General features: G+C 40.3%; 1 protein-coding gene, 1 long non-coding RNA gene and 1 pseudogene across 2 annotated transcripts in view; 1 reads left to right on the top strand and 2 right to left on the bottom strand.

Annotated features, from left to right (window-relative positions):
* The window catches only part of LOC141773450 (cytochrome P450 3A30-like), a 302,943-nt gene that overhangs the window by 250,377 nt on the left and 27,076 nt on the right, over nt 1–25,490 (bottom strand). The gene's annotated exons all lie outside the window — the stretch shown is intronic.
* On the bottom strand, nt 10,911–22,201 carry LOC141773434 (interferon-induced very large GTPase 1-like; annotated as a pseudogene).
* On the top strand, nt 23,514–24,404 carry LOC141773475 (uncharacterized). Its single transcript, XR_012595122.1, has 2 exons — nt 23,514–23,972; nt 24,077–24,404. It is a non-coding gene; the product is annotated as an uncharacterized LOC141773475 (long non-coding RNA).

Raw genomic sequence — 25,490 nt, 5'->3', positions numbered from 1 at the left:
TGGTCAGCATTGTGTGTATTTTCTATGTCATATTCAAAAAGGGGTGACTTATAATTGTGTGATAAACATGTACGGTACCAATCCTATTTGTAATGACACTATGGTATGTTGATTTGTTAACAAAATACAACCTGGTGTATGCCTTGGATATAATTTTACATGTGTACAAGTAATGTAATGATCATTTTCAAATAAAAAACATTTGAAAAACGTGATTTTGTCAACACTGTCATATTTATCACAGTTTTCAACGACAAAGACATCAAAAGGTGATTTGAACTGTACATTTTCGATAGATAACACTGTCACAAAGAAGTAAAAAAAAAAATACAATCATTTAAACATGGTCACAAAGAAAAGTAGAAAAAATACATTCATTTAAAAACGATCATAAGGAAGTTGAAAAAAATACAATCATTTAAACACTTACAAAGAAGATGAAAACATTTTGTCAACACTGTCATATTTATCACAGTTTTCAACGACGAAGACATATCAAAAGGTGATTTGAACTGTACATTTTGATAGATAACACTGTTCGAAGAAGATGAAAAAAATACAATCATTTAAACAAGGTCATAAAGAACTGAAAAATTTTGCCATTCAGTTGTGTCCAATCTAGGGGACTTAAATGGCTTTGCCCGGGGGTGTCCTGAGGGGGGTGCATTCGGTGAATGTTTTCCCCCTTTTCTGCTGTTGGGTTTGTCATGGGTCATAAAGCTAATTTCGCTGTTTGTGCCATCACCTTCTTTATATTCAACTTTACGAGAAAAAAGTCAGAAGTTTAAGAGAGTAAAGTCATAACTTTACGAGAAAAAAGTCAGAATATTACGAGAATAATGTCATAAGTTTATGTGAAAAAAAGAAAATACATAAAATTACTACTTTATAATATTATGACTATTCTCATAATACTACGACTTTCTTTCTCGTAAATTTATGACTTTATCCTCGTAATCTCAGATTTATTTATTTTCCTCAATGTGGCCCTAATTCTCCGTCGTACCATAGACCTACAACAATGATAAACAAAAATTGAAAATGTAAACAAATACAGTTATTCATTTCCACAAATTTTTTTATAAATCCACAGGGAGCCACTGGAGAGGCTCTAAAGAGCCGCGGGTTGCTGACCCCTGCTTTAAGGCATCCAATTGTTGATGTGGGACCAAAAACATTTTTTGGGTGTGCTCCATTTTACTACCGATTTAGAAGACAGGCTATAAAAGGAATAGCTGCACCTAGCAGAGGTAATAAAAATCCACCTGTCTGATTTATAGACTTTTTCTTTTTGAAATGCTTGACTTGTCTGTCTGCAATGAGTCTAATGATTGTCTTCTTCTTTTTCAACTGTTTGTATTGCCGGTCAGTCAGAGGAATGTTTCCACGCATTACATTGAGAGCTATTTCACACAGAGCGTGAATAAAGTCTGCTTCTGCATTACTCACAATAACCCTTTGCATGCTCGGCTTCAATTTATATAAGATTGATTGAATTGATAGCAACCCTGTTCTTGCTGTGAGTCTTAAAAAGTCAGGTGTCTTGGTTTTATAATCTATAAGTAGATAACCGTAAGTGGAAATAATTTAGTTGCATCATTAAATGCCTCTAAAAATAATAGGTGTTGCCAGGAAACATCTGTCTACCCAATAAAGTAATCTGATATTTATCCCTGGGATTTTTAAACAAAACAAGGTAGTTGGTGTTTAAACTAATAGTTCGGCTAGACTTGCCTTGAATAAATAGATTTTGCACTAAATATTTACAACTGAGATTTCTATGATGAACATATTTGGTAAAAACATTGTGTACTCCTATGTTGTTACTAGCATCATTCATCAAATTGTCTATGATGAGTAGATTATTTTTGTCTGGTGGTAGAAGCACATCGTCACACAGAGATTCTGGTAATCCGTTCACAAAGTTAATATCCCTCGTCTTAAGGAGTTGGTTATATAAAGGTTGCCAGCACGAGTAAATGTAAACAATATTATCAACCCTATGTGAAATAACTTTCAAAGCGTTTTCAATAACATTCTTGACAGAAAAATTTATTTTCCACAATTTGAAGGAGCACTGACAACCAGGCTAAACGGATGCTGTAGTCTGCCATCAAAACCCTGGTATCTAGTATCCATAAAGCAGAGTGGTGTAATCCTGGAACACCTGGTAGCTTATTGTACACCACCTGGACTTTCTTAAAAACTGTCTCGTTTTTCAGATGAAACTTCTTTTTATCATGTTTGATGGTTTCAGATACAGTCATCACATTTGCCCCAGTGTTCTGATTGGCCATGAAGGAGTGTACTAGACCTGACAATGACTTGTGAGTAACCACCTTGGCGTTGTCTGTGTTTAATGTTAAGCCTTTGCATTTTATTTGCATCTTGAGTCTTCTATTACAAAAAAAGTTGTAACATTACAAGAATAAAGTCATAGCTTAACGTGAAAAAAAGTTGTAATATTACAAGAATAAAGTCATAACTTTACGAGAAAAAAGTTGTAATATTACGAGAATAAAGTCATAACTTTACGAGAAAAAAAGTCGTAATATTATGAGAATAAAGTCATAACTCTACGAGAAAAAAAGTCGTAATATTACGAGAAATTACTACTTTATAATATGACTTTTTTCTCTTAATATGACTTTATTCTCGATATCTCCGATTTATTTTTTTTCCTAAATGTGGCCCTAATACTCCGTCGTACCATCGTACCATAGACCTACAACAATGATAAATAAAAATGAAAATGTAAACAAAAAACAGTTATTCATTTCCATTTTTAAAATCCACAGGGAGCCACTGGAGAGGGGCTAAAGAGACGCGTGTAGCTCCGGAGCCAAGCGCCAATGAAGACATTGACATCTTTTATTCTGGACCCCCTACTATCCGCATGACGCCACTGCACCATAGCCACATCATCTGATATGAAGCAGAATTGCTTCACATCGTAATGGTCACTGAACATCAGTTGTGTAAACCCGGATGGTTCTGTGATCAACTCACACGAAGGCATGTTGTTCCTCATGCTAAATCTGCCCCACAAAGAGTTTAGGAGGAACTTATTTCAACTCCTGACAGCTTTGTTGACACAGATTTTGTTAGCATCCAGTTTAATGCCCTCTTTTTCAAAATAGTCATGGATGTATTTCTTTTGTTCATCAGGTGTTTTGACATGCCCTGGGTAGCCAGAAGCTTCTTGCTTGCATTTCAGAAATGTTTTGGCAGTCCTTGAACAATGTGTCTGTCTTGTTGGGAAAACACCACACTTCGTCAATGCTGACAATCTGGTAGCCCTTTTCTACCGCTTTCTGAAGCTCAAACGAGACCCACACACCTGACAGCTGTCTGTCGCTGTCACTATGAGTACAATCAGACGATTGGTTCAAATCTTCAGCACACTTGCTGCACAGCGGGAACATGAGCTTGTTTTGACACCTGTAGGGCAAGACCGGGTGGAACAAACCTCTTGGCGGGAGCACAGTACATTTTACAAACCCAAAATAATTATCAATGGAATCAAAGTCCCTATGGATAATCTGGGGGTGTCCAAATGGGAACTGTTTTTTTGCTTGAATTGTTGAATACAGACTTGCGAAGTCACAGTATCTGATCTTTTCATAATTTTCCACTATGTGGTACAGTTTCATGGTATTCGTACGACCGCCGAAGAGAGCATGCCTAGGATCGAGTCGTTCCGTTTTTTTGTATGTGGTCAGAAAGGTTTGTACTGTAGGGTTCCTACATACTCCCACATCATTACAACGTGAAGGCCATGTTGTGTTTCCAATGTGTTGATTTTTTCATTGAAAGCACGGTATAGCTCGCCGTAGGAGACTTTGGTGACTGGATTTAAATGTTTTCTGTATAGGCCATATGTTCAAGCCACTGCATAGACACATCTGAATATGTCTTATTCTGCTTGGTGTATGCACCTTCATACGTGAGGGCTACAGTGTCTTCCGGCAGAAACAGTGTTTTGAATACGCCCATACAGCTGGATACAGCTGGATGCTAGAGTGATAAATGCAAACGGGTCAAGCTGTGTACATTCGAGAAATGTTTCACGATAAATAGTGCAGGCCCGGCGCAACACCTCCACGTCACTAACACAGTAGCCGCGAATCTCAGCTTGAAAATCAAAAGTTTCATCACGGACTGTGTCATACCACTGCATGAAAGAAGTTTTCTCGCTGACACACATGGTGTTATATCCATAGTAGGACGGGTCGGGGTATGAGCCCTTGTAGTGCTCATTCTCCCTAGTGTTAAACTTGTGGGGAAGATAAGCTTTCTCCAAATCCTCAAACTCCAAGGCAGCAGGTGTTTTGGCTAGTCTCATGGGCAAGAAACTGAACGAATCAATCCACCTCTGTCGGTATGCACTATCGTACATCATAATGACCCTGCTACCTCTCATCGTCAGCGTGATGCCATGTTTGACAAGGTACTCAAGCAGAATTTAACTGTCAAAGCTGGATGCGTTATGCGCAATGAACGTATACCCACGGTATTTAGGTTGTCTGTACCCTTTCACAAAGGCATCCACGCATTTTAATGTGTTGAAACAAGACTCGTTTCCATCAATATCCATTGAACACAAAATTTGCCTCGTGTTTGCCATCGTGAAAACAGGTTTCGAAATCAAACAATATGTACTTTCATTGTGGATCTTCCTTCTCGATTGGCTGTATAAAGCACTCGTGTGGCACGCTGCTTCGCAATCTTTGTTCACCACAGTGTGAACAGACAATGAGTGCACATTTGTGCATTTCTTTTTACTAACCTTGTATGTTTTTCCACATGTCTCACAGTATTTTAACGCCGTACACGGTATGACATTGTGTTTTGCTTCATGTACCTTGCGTTGCTTGAAACAGAATTGTGATTCACAAATGTGTTTACAGTCAGGGCATTTTAACGTTTTACCTTGGTACGTATGACACTCGTCTGTAAAACAGACATTGCAGTGATGCTTACAGCTGTGGTACAGAGGCGTTTCATACGTGCCATAGCAATACTCACACACATATGAGGCACCGAAAAACCCTGTCTGGTTTTCAATCAGATAGTAGTGGTCATTGTGTAAGTATAACCAGACTGTATGCTTGTGTGGTGCATCGCATGTTTGGAAACACTGCAGGCGTTTACACGCAGAGTCATGATGGAAGACCATAATTTTCATGTCTAAGTGTGTCTCAAATTTGGTGACGTCGGAGAACGATACTTTGTGCATTACGCCAGACAGTCTCTCTCTAACCCTGTTAGGCACTTGCCATTATCAAGATTAATATCTCTAAGCTCAAGGCGCTGACGCAAATCAGAGGCATTAAAAGCTGATGTGTCTCTGATGTGTATATCATCTGTATCAGTTGAACAGGCGCTTTCTACAAGTCTACCCGCCCCATCCAGTACACATCTGGTAGCACTGTCTACACCCAGAGAAGCCCCACCACCACCACCACCACCACCACTCACAACGCCATGGTGATCGTTAATCAAAGCATAATTAAAGTACTGTAGCCTACACAGCGCTGTACTGTACTTTGTTATTGCCATCTGTAGTGGTTATTTGCATAAAAACACACAATTCAAAAGATTATGATTATTTAAATATAATATTTATAATCAGGTCATAATTCCCTTTCTATTATCTATTTAATATTGCTGTGGAAAAAATAGCATTTGGTCGAAAAACAAGATTTTGATCTAGCTGGAACCGGCCCTGCTAGCTGCTCCTAAAGTTGGAGCAGCTGCTGGAGATAATTAAATAAGTGGTTAACATCAGTAACATGATTTGAGCTGTTGCAGAGTTTTGACTCCTCGTTAACGTAACATTATCGTCAGCTCACTCACTGTAAATACAAACGTTGGCTGCCGACTTGTTAGCGAGCGTTAACTGTAACATTACCGTTAAAATCAAACAGTCTAACGTTAGCTAACTGGTATTTTTCTTTCAACTCTCGTCCCAAATTTGTCCCCAAATTAATTGTCATCCTCCCCGATCATATTTTTTCCCGCCGCGAGACAACAGGACGTCCTCAGCGTTTTCCCTGCCTTCCAAAGTGGTGGGTGGCCTGATGATTTTATCTGCCACTGCCAACAATTTACTCGCATTTGACGGGTGGCGGGTGCTAATTTCAGACCCTGACTACAGCATTGTCATCAACACAGGAAGACACAGCGGCATTTACAACAGCAGCAGCAGGGACATCTAAATTAGAAATAATACCACTCAATATACTTGAAATAGAGGAGAGTCTGGCGTTTTGGATTTTAGACCACTTTCTCAGATTTTCGTCATCATAGTTTATATCGGGACTATGCTGTATACCATGTCTCCTCGCATATCTGTCACTAATGCTAATATACTCTTCAACAGTGTCAGGGATATAAGGGATTTCATTATCATATTTTTCTAGGAAGTGACATGTTAACAGCTATTAGTTGACCGCTATGACAAAGATCTGCTTTTTAGGATGTTTGCTAAATCAGTAAGAATCTTAACCATATGATTCTGTGTACTAACCAGTTCTCCAGTGACTTTATTCAGATTGTGATTGTCAGAAGTCAGAATACTTCTATATAATGAAGCAGCTTTACCCTGGGCCAGGACAGTTTTCGGTAGGACTTTCTAATTTGGCAATTTTACTATTCAAAGATTCGGTTTGTTCTTTGTTATACCGCTGAAATTCTTCTAATTTACTGTTCACTAAGCATTCCAATTAATCAAATCTGTTGTTGAACAAGTCACACACACCGCCTAGTCTCCAATCCTCAGTGATTGCAAGACCGCCGCACTCAACCTTCCTTTGTGGTTGTGTGTCTCGCTCCTGGTGAATTGACTGTCCTGGCGAGGGTAAATTACTATTTAAACATAGATCAAAAAGTCCGGTCAAATCGAACAATCCTAATGATTCTGGAGAACCAGGCTGCTCTGATATAGCACCTAATATACTATCATCCTGCCACAGACACGTCGGTATTGTACAGTGTATGTCAGGATTTCTCCGGATGGACCGTCTCCTCAAATACACCGAGTGAATCACCCAACTGCAGAATAGGATTTGCCAATGGTGTACTACACCTGATCTCACATTCACTTTGGTAACACACACCTTGTTGGATGTCTTCTTCTGCTTGAGAAATGTCAATCACCAGAGTTGCGGGCGGCACTCTCTGCGATGCTTCTACCGTCTGCAGTTCCTCCACGATCGTACGCACGGCTTCTTCGGCTTTACGTCGAAGCGCCTCGATAACAGATGCCGACTCAACTGTCTCTAAATTTGAGGCAGTGGTAGACTCCTCAATAATAGGTCTGGTGCATGACATTTGGAGGAAAAATGCATAGAAAAAGACTTAATACACACATAAAATAAAGAATATAATATCGGTAGATACAGATAGAATAATCTTATACATACCCAGTATGCTATTGAGCCCGTTTGAGCTCCTCCTCTTCCTTTCTCCTCTTAGCTTCAGCCCTATTCCACGACCAAGAAAGTCTTTTATGCCTGGGCGGCGGTTCTTTTAGATTCAAACACACACACACACACACACACTTTAGTATTTACGTATAGAAATCAAATGTATTAATTATCCAAGTAGTATTTTACATCTACAATTATCATGTACACACCGTTTGAAAGTTGATTTATGGATTGTAAGATTCTCCTGTTCTGCATGTATGTTCCACCGCCACTGGTTGACGGTACTGCAGGTAAAAACACCAAAACAAATAAAGGAAAAAAAATACCCTTAGTCTAAAAAACAAAAACTACTTCTATATATGGAAAAGAATAAAACAAGTTTATTGAATTAAATACCTTCGTGGAATATTTTCAATACCTCTGTCGTCGTGGTTGCTAACACGGGCAGGATAACCTAATAAATAAAACTGTTAAGAACAATATTTTACTAAAACAAACTAGATTTGGAATAAATTGATTAAATGTATAACCCCAATAAGGGCAGACTTACTGACAGACAACTGTAGAATCAGCATTTTTTCACATTAAACTCAGTAAAATTCCAGTGGAGTTGGACCAAAGCACACTTGGTGATTGTTGGAAAGAGTAATGACGACAGTTAAGATGAGTTTTATTTTGTTTCTGTCCAGTTTGAATGAAGTGTTTTACGCTGCTCCGCTACGTACAGCTGATCTCAATATTAACAAAAATACACGTGGATGATGGCGCAAGCTGAACGGGGGGGGGGCAATCGTACTCTTGGCAGAGGTCTGCGCTCTCCAAGTGCCATTCTAGTTGTTTCAGCTACTCCAGTAGAATCATATCTCAGGCCTCTAGTTTATTCATCAGTATCAGTATTGTGCTCGTTTTTGTATTCGGTCACTCACTGTTTTACTTTGTACCCTTGCAACACTCAGCATCTGCCTGCCTTGCCTGCCTGCTCACAGCCCCCCTCCTTGCCTCAGCTTCACATAGCGGAGACAAGGAGGGTTCACTTCACATTAGTTGACTATTTATATTTCAATAACCATATAGGCTAGTGTTGAAACCCACAGTACTGTGTAGAGCACATTCTGGCCTTTACAGTGATATTACAGAGTTTACTTTTCAACTGGAAAATGTCCCACTCAGTAGGTCTACATATCTAGGGCAATACCAAACCTTTCATTTTCACTGGAAAACTTTTTATTTGCCATTGGCATCTAAGTACATTGGAATTCTGAGCAGTTTACACCGAGTCAGCTTTAAGAAAAGAAAAAAGGTAGAAAAGGCACAAGGTAATTACAGTACAAAATAAGTAGCACTTTCAACTCAACACAATAAATAATTAAATTATTAAAATATGGTCCTTAAAAGGGACTGTTTGTAACTTCTCACACGTGTAAATCATTGTGGGTCGGTGTCCCATGCGCGCTCACTGCTGCAGCTCCTCCAGACCAACAGAGGTTTCCCGTGTCTTGTGAAGTGACGGGGCTCCGCAGAGAGAAACGTTATCGTCTCCGACCAAAACTCCGGTGTCTCCCCTGTTCCCTCCGGCCGCGGTCGGGAGGCTGAAGCAGGAAAAGCCAACACTAGGATCAGCTTTGATTCATGGAGAGACCTTCGTCTGGTCAGCTAACATTACTGCCAAGCAGCTGAAATATAGAGTGATATTGTGCTTTTAGCTGACGTGTGTCTCCTCACTGTGTTGAGCGATGCTCGTTCATGTCTCTGTAGAGCGAGCACAAGCGCGAGCAACAGGATGCTGACTTTCGTTGACTTAACGGCCACAGGTGTCGCTGTTAACAAGACATTTCTGATTCTTACAAACAGTCCCTTTAAATCTTTTACCTTAAAAACATTTACCTATAAGACATTTCACTGTAATAATTTACTTTTGAAACGTTTACATTTTATAACATTTACCTTTAAAAATTTAACTGTAAAACATTTAACTTTCAACTTTTACCTTTCAGACTTTTCTCTGTAAAACATTTACCTTTAAAGCTTTTACCTTGTGATGGTCACAGCCACACAGGGTAATATCATTACAGTTCACTCTCATCTCATTAGTTTACTACCTACACAGGTTCATTTAATTTGCAGCCAACTACACCTGAACAATTAACATCACATAGTTGTTTTGATTTGTTTATTTTAGTTTAACCTTACATGGTTTAGATGCACACATTAACACTGTAAGGTGACACATAATATTATCTGTTATATTAATCATTTGTTTCATTGGTTTGAGTGACCTTGGCTGTTGGGGGGGGGGGGGCGTGTCTTCCTGGTGGAGAAAAGGCGTGGCTGAAGGCTGAGGACTCTTAAATCCTGGAGCCAGCTCGTTGGGCCAAACCATGTGCTGCCATGTCACGGGGGGGATTTGGGTTCAGTTAGGTCTGCTTTGTATTTAGTAATAGTTAGTGTCCAGCTTGGTTACCCCTTGTGTGCTATTTGGTTTGGCCAAGCCCCTATATATTTGCCCTCCTGTCACTTTGCACTGTGGAGGTCAGTTCATCCAGAACAAGGCAATAAAACTGGCATACAGACTGGCATCAGCACTCACTACATCCACAGTACTACACCCCCACCCCCCCGGTCCACCACATACAACCACATCATTATCCATCATTCTCTTTTAAAACATCATCTTTCTATCCATCACCCTTTTAAACACCTTCCTTTTACCATTATTCTTTTACTTCTATCTATCTATCTATTTATATTTATTTTACTTTATTTTATCTTATTCTTTTTTAATCTTGCCTTAATTTGATTTTCACCCTTTGCAGCCACCCCCACCCCTCTCAAGCGCACACACACTGTACACAGTCACATGATATTGATCTTTGCCCAGTTATGTTGGCTTTTTAAAGTTTTCTTTATTTCTTTATTTCTTTATTTTTTTTAATCTATTTTTTTATTTTTTATTTATTTATTTATTTTATACTTTTTTTCTTTTTTTTTCATTTTGTTTTATCCATATTTCATTTTATTTCATTTTGTTAAAAAGAACCTTCTCAACTGGCCGGGCATGGGCCATGCTGCCTCACCACCAGCTTCCTCCTCACTCGTTTCTCAATGAACTGATCATTAACAGATCCTTCTAGCTACTCTATGACATTTGATTAGGAGTTACTCATTAACTAATTATTCTCTAGCAGTTAGTTCCTCATCCATTCCACATTTGTTCCCTGGTAACTATTTAAAATGTTGTGTCCTTTATTGTAAAGTGTTACCAAATTGATTGAATTTGATTGATATAAAATCTAAATACATATATTTGAGAAGGTGTCAAGAGAAAATATCATAATGCTCATTAATAACAGAAGAGGCTTAAACTCCAATGACTGTGTGAAGGGTCTATTTATTACTTGTAAATTTTAAATACAGTATTTCTTTTTCACAAAGTTTATTATGAAATTATGGAAATCAATATAAAATCAATAAGTCGGACTCGTTTCCGGTGGGGGTTGGCCTCCGCCAGGGCTGCGCTTTGTCACCAATCCTGTTCGTGATATTCATGGACAGGATATCGAGGCGTAGTCGGGTGGAGGAGGGTTTGCAGATCGGTGTGCTGAGGATCTCATCGCTGCTTTTTGCAGATGATGTGGTCCTGTTGGCATCATCGGTCTGCGACCTCCAGCACTCACTGGATCGGTTCGCAGCCGAGTGTGACGCAGTCGGGATGAGAATCAGCACCTCTAAATCTGAGGCCATGGTTCTCAGCAGGAAACCGGTGGTTTGCCTACTCCGGGTAGGGAATGAGTCCTTACCCCAAGTGAAGGAGTTTAAGTATCTCGGGGTCTTGTTCGCGAGTGAGGGGACGATGGAACGTGAGATTGGTCGGAGAATCGGAGCAGCAGGGGCGGTATTGCATTCGCTTTACCGCACCGTTGTGACGAAAAGAGAGCTGAGCCGGAAGGCAAAGCTCTCGATCTACCGTTCAATCTTCGTTCCTACTCTCACCTATGGTCATGAGGGTTGGGTCATGACCGAAAGAACGAGGTCGCGGGTGCAAGCGGCCGAAATGGGTTTCCTCAGGAGGGTGGCTGGCGTCTCCCTTAGAGATAGGGTAAGAAGCTCAGTCATCCGTGAGGGACTCGGAGTAGAGTCCTTGCTCCTTTGCGTCGAAAGGAGCCAGTTGAGGTGGTTCGGGCATCTAGCACGGATGCCTCCTGGGCGCCTCCCTTGGGAGGTGTTCCAGGCACGACCAGCTGGGAGGAGACCACGGGGAAGACCCAGGACTAGATGGAGAGATTATATCTCTACTCTGGCCTGGGAACGCCTCGGGATCCCCCAGTCAGAGCTGGTTAATGTGGCCCGGGAAAGGGAAGTTTGGGGTCCCCTGCTGGAGCTGTTGCCCCCGCGACCCGATCCCGGATAAGCGGTTGAAGATGGATGGATGGAAATCAATATTCTGTAGCAATGACAGGAGTCTATTATTAATCAAACAACAAAACAAATTCCAATAAGGGCAGGAGTAAGTGACAGTAATAAGATCATTTAAAATGAGATGAAGTATAAATTGTTGAATACTTCAAGTACATGAGGGAGATAAACCAAAATTCATCAAATTCTCAAAAATAACAACTGACTACAACAACAACAAAATAATGTAAGAAGATTGTCATGCATCTTGTATTGAAACAATCACACATTTGGACGAATATCTCATAACTATTTTACACAGATTTTTTTTAAAGCATACAACTTAGAACAGTTTCATGTGATTTTTGTTTGATCACATTTTGATCACAGAGGAATGAAAGTATCTCCATAATATCTGACAATATCTCATTCCTTCAAAAAAGGGAAAAAGTCCAGAGTGCTCGGAAGTTCAAATCAGTGTGATGAAGCTGCTCTTTGGTGGGCTAAACAACGGTTCAGAAAAGGGGGAGTCCAAGGCACTCTTCTGGCAAAAAATAAAAAGCCCTTATTCAAATGGCTATTTTATGATGAAATGCTAAAAACAATGCTGGTACATGTTCAGATAGAGCTGGGTAACAACCCACACGTAGTGGCACAAACAGCCTTCTTCAGGGTGGAACCCTCAGCACACAGCTTTCCCTTTTGTGAGTACACAGACAATTGATAAATGCAAACACCTGAGCAAGAGGCCAATAAACTCTCAGGTGACAAGTGCAAAATGTGGTCACTAGATGGCTCTACAGGATGTCAAGAAAGCAGAGAATGATATATGATATATAACCATTTATGGCAACAGTACCAGACCACATGCATAAGAGCCACTACAAGAACGGACTAAAATCAGTTTCTTCATTTAGTCCTGGATATGTTGTGGCCTTCATTTGGTGGATGTAAAAAGTTTCTCTCTGCAGTAATCATTTTAGTCAATCACCACCCTGAATGTTCTTTTGATGGTTCCTCCTTCATTCTTTCTTTGAATTTTTCATCTTGTTAGATAAAATAAAAAAATTGTTCCAATTGACTAATTCTGGTCTGTCTCATACATTCTACAATCATCCAACAGACACTGCATTTTCAGGAATCTTTACTCATAGGCTACTGCAACTCACTCTCTACATAAAACAAGAATGCATAACGATGTAATATTAAACCGGTGCTCTTTCACTCATTTTGGGAAGGCTTCATCCTCATTATTGTCACTGTTGCACTCCTTCAATCAAATCAAAATCTTTTGAACCGTTAAAGACACTTTGGGCTTCTGTTACTCTGAGTAGAGCTCGTTTGTTTCTGTCTCACTCTACGTTGTACATTTCATCCAGACTGTCAATTGCATCTTGTTTACTATGGTCTCTCCACTCACTGGGAATTTCTCCTCCGCCCTGGAATTGTAATTTATAGTGGTCTTGCAGTTGCTTTTCAAATCGACACACAAACCATTTCCAGTATGTCAGTTTAGATGAATCAGGAGTAATTTCCCATGAAGCACAATCCTCCCCAGCTCTCTGAAACTCTTTATAAGGAAAGCTCTCTTCTGAATCACGATTGGGATAGAAACTTCTATCACTTGCGACTAATGTCGTGCAGAAATCGATGACCAGGTTCACTGTTCCTCTCGTGGAAAAACCGTCGACCCCAGCAGGTCGATGAAATGGGACATTGTGTTTGTCAGGACTGTGATTTTCCAGTGTGTTGGTACAAACAGCTGCACAGAATGGGCACCTCACCCAGCAGCAGTTACACAGCTGATCAATGAGGATTTGATCAGGTTTCATCCTGAATTTCTCCATCTTATCCAACGAGAGGCTGCTCATCTTCTCTATGATGGATACAAGACCTTTCTCGATCTCTTCTTTGAGAAAGTCAAAACCTTTTAAGTCACTGAAGTTTTGACAACAGATGGTGCCGAATGTTAGCTTATCTTTTAGCAAACCGGAAAATTCCTCCACCCACATGTCAGGGTCTCCCTTCTTGGTTTTGACTTTCTCTGTTGCATCAAATAAAGCTCGACCCACAAGATTTTTGATGTCTTCAACATTTTTCTTCAGTATGTTCCGTGCTTTAATTTTGTTGTCTGTGAAGATGTATTTGTGTGCTTCCTCTTTTATAAAGGTCTCTACTTGTCTCCTCGGGCGTCGGATGTAGGTGATAAAACCATCAAAGTCCTCTTTCTCTGCGAGCGACTTCAACACGTGTTTCTCCAAGTTCAACCTGTTCCCACTGAATGCTGGGAAAGTGCACCTCATCTCTCCAGCCAGCTCAATGGCAGCCTTGTTACAGACGGCCTCAACAGTGGAGCTCCTCAGTTTCTCACAGATCAGCTCTCCAAGCACAACAGCAGAAGAGTTTCCTTTGCAGAGGCTTCTGAAAATGTTGTAATATTGCATTTTCTTGCTTTCTACGTAAGTGAGTGCATCGTTTTTCCTTTGGAATTTCTTGTGGGACTCTGAAAGCCATCTCCCTGCTCGGTCAAATACATACAGTATGAGATCAACTGTAAACTCCTTCTTCAGAGCATATTTCCTCCTTGATTCAAATTCTGTCACTTGTTTTATTACATTTTTGGCCACTTCTTGCAAGTAAGCCGGACTGTAGCCTCTTGTAGCGACAGGTTTTTTCTTAATTATGTCTTTGGTCTGTTGTTCAACACTGTCAATGAGGTCTCTGATCAGCTTCTGTTTGTCATGTGCTAACAAGCTCCTTGATGTATCTTTTTCAATTTTTTGTGTTGACCCAAATCCAAGTATGGTTTTAAAAGACATCCATGCATTTGACAATGAAGAACTTCCTTGCCCTTTTGTGTTTGTGTTTTCCCTCTCATCATCTCTGGATGGTTGGCTTGTATCTAAGACTTCTTGGTGCTTGGCGGGAGACACATAATGAGCGTAATCACCAACCTCTGATAATCTTTTGAATCTGCCACTGCTTTCGCATTCAGCTATGCAAGCCCAATCAAAACCTAGCTCCTGAAGGATAATTGATTGATCTCCTTTATAGTTGATGTCCTCAATAGGTTTTGTATCTGCAGTTAGTTCATGAACCCAGCCACTCCACACAGAGTTGAAGTGCTTTTTAAGTTCATTTTCATCTTTTGTCTTGTCTTTCAACTGATGAGCGAGCTCTTTGCTCTTTTCTAGCAGCTGGTTCTCAAAGTCTGTCTTCTTATCATCTAGCTTTTTACAAGCATTCTTCTGCTGGATGACGTCATCCAGTTTTCTTTTCACGCCTCTCACTTGCTCTTCATTAAACTCCTTTATTTTGTTTTCAAATCGTCCTCGCCACTGAACCAACATTTCTTTGTCTCTGTCATCATCAAAGTATGTCGTCATTGCTTTTTTGATCTCTCCGTAGGTTTTGCTCATTTCTTGGTGAAGATAATTGGTTTCGACCTTGTCAAGTCTTCCATTTTCAATTTGGGTATGAAGCCCATTCTCAATGGTCAACATGTTGCTCCTCAGGGCCCAGATCCAGTTCCCATACTGGACCTCAAGCTTTCTGTACACTGCGATTTCAAGTGTGTTTTTGAAACTGAAAACAAAGTGTTCATTCATTAGAGCTTTCCACAGGTCCTGGACTTTGCTTTTGAGCTGTGAGAGAGTAATCCCAGCAGACTGTGAAGCTTTAGAGAGGATGATGGTCTTCAGCTCTTGGACACTCTCACTATAACCTGGATTTGGAGGAGCCATAGGTGGAGCATAGTTGAGCAAAGTATTTCACATCTTTCTGCACATCAAATGCAATGACGTCACTGAAGCACTCAGCATCACAACCCTCCTCTTTGGCTGCTAGTTGAGCCATCTGGTCCAGTTTTTCTTGCAGCCGTCTCTTTCCATCCATGTTTTTCTCTGCAGCTGCAATATCGGTAACATTCTGGTGAACGAACACGCAACTTGGAGAAAGTTTAATTTTCTTCGTCCTCATGAAAGCCTGAACAACAATCTGCAGAACATCTTGCATCTCAGCAGGATTCTCTCCAAAGATGTTGATCAGTGTCATGTTTCCCAGACCAACAACAAATGTTGCCAGTTCATTGTCATGGTGAAGAGTGGCGTTACCTTCCAACTCGAGAGCACGCAGTCCTTCAGTGTCCACCACTAAGACGTAGTCAAACTGAAAGCCTCTCTTGATCTCCTCTGACACTTTGACCAGCTGCATGAAGGCACCCTTGGTGCACCTGCCAGCACTCACTGCAAACTGTAACCCAAACATGGCATTCAGCATTGTTGATTTTCCACTGCTTTGTACGCCTAAAACTGACAAAACAAAAACTCTCTTGTCGCCCAGTTTCTTGATGACTTCATCTAAAAGACTAGAGATCCATGTTAAAGGTACGTGACCTGCATCACCATCCATCAGCTCCATTGGGTGTCCTGATATCATCAGCTCTGCAGCCAGCGCCGGGTATTTAGACCAGTCAGTCTGTACCCTTGTTGCTTCTTTCTGCAGAGATGCATGGGCTTCATAGATCTGTCCCATTTCCCTAAAGATGTGTTCCAAGCCAAATGTTGCTGACTGTAGTTTTGTTGATATTTCATCAAGCTCAGTTTGCTTTATTTTTAACAGATCAGATTTGACATGCTTCTTCTTCAAAGCCAAGACCTCAGTCCACTTTACATCATAGTTTTGGAGAATTGGAGAGATCGTCCGTGGAGAGGGCATCTATTAAGATCTGAGTCCATTTCAGGAAATAGACTTTGTCTGTTGATGGCAAAGATGAGAGGCTTTCAATGAACAACGTCATCGCTTTACTACAGGAAGCAGTGTGTTGTTTTTGTCGTATATGTTTCAGTTCCTGTTGCTTTTCACATTTCTCCTTCTCAATGTTTCCTTTGAGGTGATACAGTTCTTTGTTTATTCTGCACCACTCGTGCCACAGTTGACCTTGACAAGGGAGAAATGTATCTTTGATCTTTGAAACATCCTTCCCCTGAAGCAAGTTCACAATTTTCATTGCATCTGATTTCCCATTTTGGCAGACCTCATCACCTTCATCCACTCTGATTCCAGAGACCTCAGCCATGGATTCAAGCTGGAAGGATGCATGTGGTCCAGTCAGACTTTTTCCAATGATTTTTTTCAGTTCTTCAGAAACATTTGAATGGCTTCTGTCCTTTAGACCCATTTTGTACTTTCCCTCTTTCCCTTTGACCGGAACAGCACCGCGATCATTATCAGCAATGAGAATAATGAGAGGCTTTGAAGACTTGAGAAGGGCTGAGATAACTGTAGTACTTTCTTTACCTCTTTCCAGAGTTGGTACAAGAACGACATTTACTGACGATTTGTTAGTCAGGATGTCACGCTGTTTTTCAAGCGACAGAGCATCACCATGAAGATTACAGAAGGCAGTGCAGTCAGTGAAGGCATCATTGGGTTTTCCAGCAGGGCAGTACCAGGCAATCTCTGCCACGCCATCCATCAGATGTCGAGACTTGGTGCTACCTGGGCAGTTTCTGTGGAAGTAGGTGTTGTGACGGTCGTTGATCAAAGTGTTCATCAGCTGAGATTTAGACTGAGATAGTGAACCCAGGCGGAGAAATGACACCATGGGTGTGTCAGCTTTGAAGATGGGCATACTCTTCATGGTGACAGCGTTTGACTTGTCTTTGATTTCAGTTATCTTCCATGTTTTTCTTATTTGTCTGAATGTCCAGAGAGGACAGCCAATATCCGTTGTGACTGGGTCAGGAACAAGTAAAGGTATGGCGTACTGACATTGTGATAGCTTTGTAATCATGTTCTGCTTAAAAAAGCTGTCTGAGCAGTGAAATACTGCCATCTGAACATCCATTGGATGGACAGGAGTTCGTTCTGATTGGTCAAAGTCTTCACTGGTGTTAAAAAGAGCATCTAAGTCATCCTCATCTGTGTCAACAGTGTCAACCTCTGCAACAGACTTTGAATGGCTCACCTCAGGACTGTCTTGTCTTACAGGAATATATCTGGCTCTGTAGTCTAACATCATCAACCGCTGAAGAAAAGTATGAGCGAGATCTTTCTCAGATGTGCCATGGTCCTGTTTCACGGGTGGACCTACTTTAAGAAAATCTATTGGTGACAACTTCTGTTGATGTTTGTCTGGGAGGTGAAGTCTGCCAAGCAGTGTTTCGGTTTCTCTTTGATATTGTTCCTTCCTGTTGATCTCTTCAGAAATCTCCACTGACTGCTGTAAATAAGTAAATAAACATTGTACGTTATGTAGAAAATGTTAATGTCACACAATGGGATATGAAGAAATTATTTGATTATATTTGGAGTTTCTTACCGTATCCATGTTTTCACTCGTATCCATATCTAAGGTATCTGCAGTAGAACAATGAACTGTATTATGAGCGGGTCAGAGCAATGTACTTTTAAAGGTCACCTATTATGCTCATTTCCAGGTTCATAGATGTATTTTAATGTTGCACTAGAACATTTTTACATGCTGCAATGTTCAAAAAACCCTTTATTCTTCTCATACTGCAGCCTGAGTCTGCCTGCCTCAGAGCCTAATTCAGCCTCTGTCTGAAAACCCCTGATTCACAGCCTGTCTCCTCCCACTCTGCTCTGATTGGTCAGCGTTTTCTGTCAATCAAACGTCCTCAACAACACAGCGTCACTATCTCCCCCTCCCTCCCGGAGAAGCTCTGGAGAGAGGAGTGGAGAGAGAGGAGCTAGAATAAAGTTTATAAACCACTTTAAAGTTTATAAACCAGAAACTTCACCCAGCGCACGTTACCGGAGGAATCTGATCAGAAATCGGCGACAAATGATGAACATCTGCGGTCCAGATTCCAGGTTTTCCTGACGGTTTCTCTCAGGTAAATAATGCTATTTATAGCTCTGTTAGTTAGCTCAGTGTTTACCTTATGCATCAACTCTGTAAACCGTAAACATACACTCTGTTTTACGTTTGACTTTACAGATCCATCTGTGAGAAATGACCGACAGAATCATCCCAGAGGAGAGCAGACAGCTGTGAGCAGATAGCTGTGAGCAGATGGGAGATACAGAGCTAACCCGTTAGCATGTAGCTACATGCTAACGGGTTAGCTACATGCTACCGCTATGAGACGGTGTGTAAACACAGCGACCATCAGGGTGGAAAATAGAAGATGTGAAACAGTAGTCAGTTCATTATTTCTGCTAAAAGATAAATGTATGGAAGATCAGAGTAATGGTATATTATTTACAGTAGTAGCTGTCTCTGTGTTACCATGACTACAGACCACCGGAGCTTAGCTTACCATAGTTTACCAGAGCTGAAGACTTTCTCCTGTACCATGTTAACTTAACTGCAGGTGAGATGATTACAAATTCTGTGAATAATTAATATTGTCATCTGTCAACTCAAATAAAGTTTGACTGTGAAACAGAAATGTGTTATGTTGCTTACAAGTCACTATTTACTACCTGTACTCTGCTACATGCATGACATCAAATATATATAATATATAAATATCATCTGTTTAAACAGTGTAATTACATAAAGCCTTTGTGAAAGAACATGTTATATTTAGATGATGGGAGTACATGAAGACTGTTCTGTTGGTTCTTGCAGACTAACAGTAGGAGCTACTTTGCTCAATTTCGGTTGAGGAGGAGAGACAGTGACGCGCTGTGGGGCGGGGTCAGCTACTGAAGGTTCTGCTCTGGTTCGACCAGGAAACCCTCACGTGGCTTGCATTTCTCTAACGACGTCAAAAGAGAAGGAAAAGCTGCGCAGCATTTTTCGACACCCATTTCCGGACAAACGGAGCAGGAGAAAAAGAGAGAGGATGGTCTTTTATGATACTATGGTGACTTGTAGACACACTGGGGACAGATATTGATGTTTAAAAGACATGGAAAAGTGCATTTTGCATAATAGGTGACCTTTAAATCAAGATGTTTTTCTTTCAATTAAAGAAATCTTTCTATTGTTTACTGTAAGCTATTTGACACAAAGATAAGGTAGTTAGTTACTAGGGAACGAACAAGGAACAAATGAGGAACTAACTGCTAGTGAACCATTAGTTAATGAGCAACTCCTAAATGTTATAGAGTAGGTATTGATTAGTTAATTGAGGAGCGAATGAGGAAATAACTGCTAGTGAACCATTTACCGCTAAGTATTGTCTCATTTGTGGTCTGATAAACAGCATATTTCAACCTCATATCGCTATTTTCCAAGCTGTAGCTGTCATATATGGCGGAGACGGACCTTCCTTTGTGTCACATTGGATTCAGGATTTAATCCATAAACGATCGATCAAAATGTAGGCTACACGGACCGAGATCTGTGAATGTAAAACTGAATTGCATGAACTGAATTCCAAATGTGAGAACTGAAAGTGGAAGGATGTAGAGTAGACAGTTTCAGAGCAACTGAATTCAGTTTCATAATATTACATTCGGTTTCAAGTTTATTGGAATTCACTTCCAAACCAATAAATTAAATTTCAAATTATGTGATTCAAATTCAGTTTTTAATGCAATTATTCAAGTTGCTCAATTCAAATTTAAATATTAAAGGGACTGTTTGTAACTTCTTACACGTATAAATCATTCCGGGTCGGTGTCCCATGCGCGTTCGCGTGTGGCTACGCTGTTCAGACAAGACTCCAACACAAACTACACGGAAGCACCAAAACCTCTTGGTTGTATCTAGTGAAGCCCGTCTGTTAAACAGTTTTGGCCGCGGTCGGAGGACGCGGGGGAGACCGTAGCTTTGGTCTCCAAGACCGGAGTCGCTGCTGTACTCTGCTCTTTGCCTTCACTCACTCACCGCACTCGTTCTCGCTCTTTCGCTCCACTCTCACGTGCATGCGCGCACACTCCACACTGCAGAAGAGTTAGTTTAGCTCTGAGAATATCTAGTGAATGTACAGTGGACGTTTGTGCAGAAATAACTGCTGCAGCTCCTCCAGACCAACAGAGGTTTCCCGTGTCTTGTGAAGTGACGGGGCTCCGCAGAGAGAAATGTTACCGTCTCTCCCTGCGGGCGCAGTCGGGAGGCTGAGGCAGGAAAAGCCAACACTAGGATCAGCATTGATTCATGGAGAGACCTTCGTCTGCTCAGCTAACATTACTGCCAAGCAGCTGAAATATAGAGTGATATTGTGCTTTTAGCTGACGTGTGTCGCTTCACAGTTTTGAATGATGGTCGTTCATGTCTATGTAGAGCGAGCACAAGCGCGAGTAACAGGACGCTGACTTTCGTTGACTTAACGGCCACATGTGTTGCTGTTAACATTTCTGATTCTTATAATTAGTCCCTGTAATTATTCAAATTCAGTTTCTAGTGACCACATATTTCTGCCCATAAATGAGGGATTACTATTTAGTATTATGCATCACTTTACTCGGAGGGGACATAAAAAATTTAACTAATCATCACAATCAAGATAATGATGAAGTAATGAAGGACTACTTAGTAACTACTAGTAACTAATGTTTAAGTAATCAGTAATTAATGAGTCGTTAATAGTTCTGTGCTGCTCAGCAGCTGATTCAGAGGTAATCAGGTCACATATATTCATGAACTAATCATTACTTAATTATTGATTATATAATATCCCAGTCTGCTCTCTATAGTAATTCATCATTATCTACTATATCACTCCTTCATTAGGAATTATTAAAGAAGTACTTGGAAGTAATTATTCATATTTTGGTGTCCCTTATTGTAAAGTGTTACCATGTTCTGAACTGAATGAGCTTTATTCTTGACTTGTTCATGTTATTGTACTATATATTAAAACCTTACCTTCCTCAGTGGTTGCAGATAGTACAGGCTTCATTTCATATTCTCCTTCTATTGTTGCGTTGTCATCATTCTTTGAGTGTTCAACATCACCAGGTCCATTCACTGGATCACACTAAGAAAACCAATGATTTAATTTAACATCAGTTAGAACCATTAAGAACATGAAGATCAACAACTCGCGATAGAAGACCAATTCAGAGAACAACAACGCCAAAATAAAATCAAGGGGAAACACCAGAACAATAGAATGTAGGGAAGGATTCCCTATGGCAAAACTCTGATACAAGTTCAGAAAAAAGGGATACTGTTTAAAAAAATAAATGCAGCTGTAAATGTACCTTGGCTTTGGCTGCACCCTCCTCCATCTCACCTACTGCAAGGTCATATACAAAAAAGAAGAATACAGAGGATCAGTATGAATAACTAACCATGCTTAGTTTATAAAATATTATTTTCAAAATTTTAGATGACCTTTGTCACTTGGTATTACAGATGTGGTTTCAGACTCTCCTCCTCCTCCTCCAGCTGCTGTGGGGTCATGGTTGTCTGCCTCCATCCTATCTGCTCTTCATCTTTACCGAGTCATACTGCATGAAAAAGTATCATGAGACAATTACAACAAGAAACTGTCACTGCAAACGCTGATAGAGCAAATTATTTGATAAGATAAATAAAAGTACTAAATCATACACATAAAACATTTTGGCGAACAACCTGATGATTTTATTGCTGGTGAAATGTTGCAGATGTTGCAATTCTCCTGTTTGATTCAGCATAGCCTAAGGGGGTTGTGACATACGACGGAGTATAAGGGCCACATTGAGGGGGAAAAAAATCAGAGATTTCGAGAATAATATCAGAACGAGAAAAAAGTCGTAATTTAATGAGAATAAAGTCATACTATTTCAAGAAAAAAAAGTCGTAATATTACGAGATAAAGTCATAACTTCACGAGAAAAAAAGTAATTTCCTCCTCCACTAAAGAGTCAGTTTCCCCGTCAGGTCTGTGTGGTTCTTTCTTCACAATAAACTCAGTTTCTTTCACCAGGTTCTTTTCCAGCTCCTGATACTGATGATAATGTGCTGCTGATTTGGTTATTTGTGAAACCTAAACTAAAGTAGAACTTCACAAGATGCTCCACGTTCCTCATCTTCACACAGGCGGCACGCTGCTCTATTTCCCCTCTAAAATAACACCTCAAATTATTGCTTTATAATATTATGACTTTTTTATCATAATACTACCACTTTTTTCTCTAAAATGTATGACATGTTCCATAATATCATTACTTTTTTCTCGTAAACTTTTGACTTTATTCACATAATACAACTTTTTTTCTCGTAAACCTATGACTTTATTCTCGTAATATTATGACTTTATTCTCGTAAGCCTATGACTTTATTCTCGTAATATTATGACTTTATTCTCGTAATATTATGACTTTATTCTCGTAAGCCTATGACTTTATTCTCGTAATATTATGACTTTATTCTCATAATATTATGACTTTATTCTCGAAGTGTCAGATTTATTTATTTATTCCTCAATGTGGCCCTAATACTCCGTTGTATTGACAAACTTCATGCATCCATTTGAAATTTGTACAGTACATTTGAGGGCTTCTGCATAAAATGCAAGTGAGGATTTTCTATATATTTTGTCATGAATTTAATTTTATGATGAGGGAACATGGCAAATATTTTTGAAAATGGCTAAGAGTGGTGATGTTGAGGTTTGGGTTAGGGGCTAGGGAATGCATTATGTCAATGAGGGTCCTCACAAATATACCAAGACAACTGTGAACTGTGTCTGTGTCTGTGTGTGTGTGTGTGTGTGTGTGCGTGCGTGCGTGCGTGTGTGAGAGAGAGAGAGAGAAAAAGTCAATGTCTGTTTTGTTTTTTTAATTTAAAGGTCACATATTATACTCCATTTAAACTAGTTATTATAGGTCTCAGACACCTCCAAACCATGTCTCTGAAGTTTTTTTTTCAAAAAAACAATCAGATCATGCATTCCAGCATGTCTCTATAACCTCTGTTTCAGCCCATTTCCAAAAGTGCTGATTTCTGTGTCTGTAGCCTCTGTCTCCTCCCACTCTGCTCTGATTGGTCAGCGTTTTCTGTCAATCAAACGTCCTCAACAACACAGCATCACCCTCCCCGCCCCCCTCGCGGCCTGAGAGCGGGGAGAGAGAGGAGTGGAGAGAGAGGAGCTAGAATAGAGCTTATAAACCACTTTAAAGTTTATAAACCAGAAACTTCACCCAGCGCACGTTACAGGAGGAATCTGATCAGAAATCGGCGACACATGATGAACATCTGCGGTCCAGATTCCAGGTTTTCCTGACGGTTTCTCTCAGGTAAATAATACTATTTATATCTCTGTTAGTTAGCTCAGTGTTTACCTCATGCATCAACTCTGTAAACCGTAAACATACACTCTGTTTTACGTCTGTCTTTACAGATCCATCTGTGAGAAATGACCGACAGAATCATCCCAGAGGAGAGCAGACAGCTGAGAGCAGACAGCTGTGGGCAGATGGGAGATACAGAGCTAACCCGTTAGCATGTAGCTACATGCTAACGGGTTAGCTCTGTTTACATGGAGATACAGAGCTAACCCGTTAGCATGTAGCTAACCCGTTAGCATGTAGCTACATGCTAACGGGTTAGCTACATGCTACCGCTATGACACGGTGTGTAAACACAGCGACCATCAGGGTGGAAAATAGAAGATGTGAAACAGTAGTCAGTTCATTATTTCTGCTAAAAGATAAATGTATGGAAGATCAGAGTAATGGTATATTAGTTACAGTAGGAGCTGTCTCTGTGTTACCATGACTACAGACCACCGGAGCTTAGCTTACCATAGTTTACCAGAGCTGAAGACTTTCTCCTGTACCATGTTAACATAACTGCAGGTGAGATGATTACAAATGCTGTGAATAATTAATATTGTCATCTGTCAACTCAAATAAAGTTTGACTGTGAAACAGAAATGTGTTGTGTTGCTTACAAGTCACTATTTACTACCTGTAATCTGCTACATGCATGACATCAAATATATATAATATATAAATATCATCTGTTTAAACAGTGTAATTACATAAAGCCTTTGTGAAAGAACATGTTATATTTAGATGATGGGAGTACATGAAGCCTGTTCTGCTGGTTCTTGCAGACTAACAGTAGGAGCTACTTTGCTCAAGTTCGGTTGAGGAGGAGAGACAGTGACGCGCTGTGGGGCGGGGTCAGCTACTGAAGGTTCTCTCTGGTTCGACCAGGAAACCCTTACATGGCTTGCAATTCTCAAATGACGTCAGAATACAAGGAAAAAAGCGAATTTTTTTTCTGCACCCATTTCCGGACAAACGGAGGAGGAGAAAAAGAGAGAGGATGGTCTTTTATGATACTATGGTGGCCTGTAGACACACTGGGGACAGATATTGATGTTTAAAAGACATGGAAAAGTGCATTTTGCATAATAGGTGACCTTTAAACTAGATTTAACTAGGAAGTCCCTTGAGATAGAATCTCTTTTCCGAGATTATAAAAACTGTATGCTCAGATTTTAAGTCTGTACACAAAAATACTACATGTATACAATGTAAGCTCAGCTTTTGTTCTGTGTATCTTTAGCTCTGCCTGGTCTGTGTAGATGTTGCTGCCTCGTCAGAAAGCCTTCCTGACCCCCCCCCCCCCCCTTTATAGAGAGAAAGATCAGAAGCCTGTTTAATAGGTCTGCTCCTCACAAAGCCCTCCCACCTGCTCTTAAAGGGATAGCTCAGGTGTTTTGAAGTGGGGTTATAAAGACAGGCTCACGTAAAGAAATTGATATCCGTTTAAGTGTACGCTAAATTTAGAATATTTTCCAACTG

The sequence above is a fragment of the Sebastes fasciatus genome, chromosome 9 (assembly GCF_043250625.1).
Source record: "Sebastes fasciatus isolate fSebFas1 chromosome 9, fSebFas1.pri, whole genome shotgun sequence".
Classification (NCBI taxonomy): domain Eukaryota; kingdom Metazoa; phylum Chordata; class Actinopteri; order Perciformes; family Sebastidae; genus Sebastes; species Sebastes fasciatus.
The sequence above is the reverse complement of the archived record's forward strand: the minus strand, read 5'-3'. Positions and strand labels throughout refer to the sequence as shown.